This window comes from Rhinoderma darwinii, chromosome 1 (assembly GCF_050947455.1).
Source record: "Rhinoderma darwinii isolate aRhiDar2 chromosome 1, aRhiDar2.hap1, whole genome shotgun sequence".
NCBI classification, from domain to species: Eukaryota; Metazoa; Chordata; class Amphibia; order Anura; family Rhinodermatidae; genus Rhinoderma; species Rhinoderma darwinii.
Genome location: NC_134687.1, coordinates 146,622,627 through 146,625,846, shown reverse-complemented (window position 1 = coordinate 146,625,846; position 3,220 = coordinate 146,622,627).

Genomic DNA, 3,220 nt, shown 5'->3' with positions numbered 1-3,220 from the left:
CTGTATCCCCCCCACGGGTGCAGGCACACGCCGCTCATACACTCTGGGGCTGGCTGACAGCCCAGGTGACATGCCACCTCCTAGCCGACCGGAAGTACATGTCAGGCGGCTTGGGACATAGTGGGACCCCCCCCCGCTGGCGCTGTGGAGCTCATACACTGTTGCCACCGGGCATGCACAGCTTGCATACGGCTCCTCTGCCCCGGGCTGCAATGGGCAGCACACCCCGCTCATACACTCTGGAGCTGGCTGACAGCAACTGCTGCTGATAATGATGATGACGATAATGTGCAAAGGGTTATCTATCGGCGGACAGTGTCACACTCTGGCCCTGGAACTGTGCCACGGTCTGCCTCTGCTGTTCACTACCGCCTCTGACATTTTTGAACATACCCCACTTTAACTTGATTTTAAATGTTTCACTTTCAAATGTTTCCCTTTCAGTAGCAGAAATGGCATTCTTTGACATTTGGGCCTTTTTATTGTCACTGCTGCTTGGTCACCAAATGGATCTCCTTGGATTGAGGCCTAGTCCTCTCCCCACCGCCCTGGAACTCTGCCCCGGCCTACGCTGCCTGCCGTCACACCCCTGGCCCTGGAACTCTGCCCCGGCCTGCCCTTGCTGTTCACCACCGCCTCTGACATTTTTGAACATACCCCACTTTAACTTGATTTTAAATGTTTCACTTTCAAATGTTTCACTTTCAGTAGCAGAAATGGCATTCTTTGACATTTGGGCCTTTTTATTGTCACTGCTGCTTGGTCACCAAATGGATCTCCTTGGATTGAGGCCTAGTCCTCTCCCCACCGCCCTGGAACTCTGCCCCGGCCTACGCTGCCTGCCGTCACACCCCTGGCCCTGGAACTCTGCCCCGGCCTGCCCTTGCTGTTCACCACCGCCTCTGACATTTTTGAACATACCCCACTTTAACTTGATTTTAAATGTTTCACTTTCAAATGTTTCACTTTCAGTAGCAGAAATGTCATTCTTTGACATTTGGGCCTTTTTATTTTCACTGCTGCTTGGTCACCAAATGGATCTCCTTGGATTGAGGCCTAGTCCTCTCCCCACCGCCCTGGAACTCTGCCCCGGCCTACGCTGCCTGCCGTCACACCCCTGGCCCTGGAACTCTGCCCCGGCCTGCCTCTGCTGCTCATTACCGTCTCTGACATTTCTGAACATACCCCACTTTAACTTGATTTTAAATGTTTCACTTTCAGTATTAAAAGTGTCATTCTTTGGCATTTGGGCCTTTTTATTGTCACTGCTGTTTAGTCACCAAATGGATCTCCTTGGATTTGAGGCCTAGTCCTCTCCCCACCGCCCTGGAACTCTGCCCCGGCCTACGCTGCCTGCCGTGACACCCCTGGCCCTGGAACTCTGCCCCGGCCTGCCTCTGCTGCTCATTACCGTCTCTGACATTTCTGAACATACCCCACTTTAACTTGATTTTAAATGTTTCACTTTCAGTATTAAAAGTGTCATTCTTTGACATTTGGGCCTTTTTATTTTCACTGCTGTTTGGTCACCAAATGGATCTCCTTACCTACCAGCAATCACCCTGGTTCTCTGGCTGGGCATGGGGATGCAAGTTGCTCCCGCTGACCCCCTTCCACCCCACCGGGACCTACCTGCAATCACTCTGGAACTCTGGCTGGGCATAGGGACACAGGTTGGTCCCGCTGCCCCCCCTTCCACCCCACCGGGACCTACCTGCAATCACCCTGGAACTCTGGCTGGGCATGGGGATGCAAGTTGCTCCCGCTGACCCCCTTCCACCCCACCGGGACCTACCTGCAATCACTCTGGAACTCTGGCTGGGCATAGGGACACAGGTTGGTCCCGCTGCCCCCCCTTCCACCCCACCGGGACCTACCTGCAATCACCCTGGAACTCTGGCTGGGCATGGGGATGCAAGTTGCTCCCGCTGCCCCCCCACCGGGACCTACCTGCAATCACCCTGGAACTCTGTCTGGGCATGGAGATGCAGGTTGCTCCCGCTGCTCCCCTTCCACCCCACCGGGACCTACCACCAATCACCCTGGAACTCTGGCTGGGCATAGGGATGTAGGTTGCTCCCGCTGCCCCCCCACCGGGACCTACCACCAATCACCCTGGAACTCTGGCTGGGCATGGGGATGTAGGTTTCTCCCGCTGCCCCCCCACCGGGACCTACCACCAATCACCCTGGAACTCTGGCTGGGCATGAGGATGCAGGTTGCTCCCGCTGGCCCCCACCGGGACCTACCACCAATCACCCTGGAACTCTGGCTGGGCATGGGGATGTAGGTTTCTCCCGCTGCCCCCCCACCGGGACCTACCACCAATCACCCTGGAACTCTGGCTGGGCATGAGGATGCAGGTTGCTCCCGCTGGCCCCCACCGGGACCTACCACCAATCACCCTGGAACTCTGGCTGGGCATGGGGATGTAGGTTTCTCCCGCTGCCCCCCCACCGGGACCTACCACCAATCACCCTGGAACTCTGGCTGGGCATGGGGATGTAGGTTTCTCCCGCTGCCCCCCCACCGGGACCTACCACCAATCACCCTGGAACTCTGGCTGGGCATGAGGATGCAGGTTGCTCCCGCTGCCCCCCCACCGGGACCTACCACCAATCACCCTGGAACTCTGGCTGGGCATGAGGATGCAGGTTGCTCCCGCTGGCCCCCACCGGGACCTACCACCAATCACCCTGGAACTCTGGCTGGGCATGGGGATGTAGGTTTCTCCCGCTGCCCCCCCACCGGGACCTACCACCAATCACCCTGGAACTCTGGCTGGGCATGGGGATGTAGGTTTCTCCCGCTGCCCCCCCACCGGGACCTACCACCAATCACCCTGGAACTCTGGCTGGGCATGAGGATGCAGGTTGCTCCCGCTGCCCCCCCACCGGGACCTACCACCAATCACCCTGGAACTCTGGCTGGGCATGGGGATGTAGGTTTCTCCCGCTGCCCCCCCACCGGGACCTACCACCAATCACCCTGGAACTCTGGCTGGGCATGAGGATGCAGGTTGCTCCCGCTGGCCCCCACCGGGACCTACCACCAATCACCCTGGAACTCTGGCTGGGCATGGGGATGTAGGTTTCTCCCGCTGCCCCCCCACCGGGACCTACCACCAATCACCCTGGAACTCTGGCTGGGCATGGGGATGTAGGTTTCTCCCGCTGCCCCCCCACCGGGACCTACCACCAATCACCCTGGAACTCTGGCT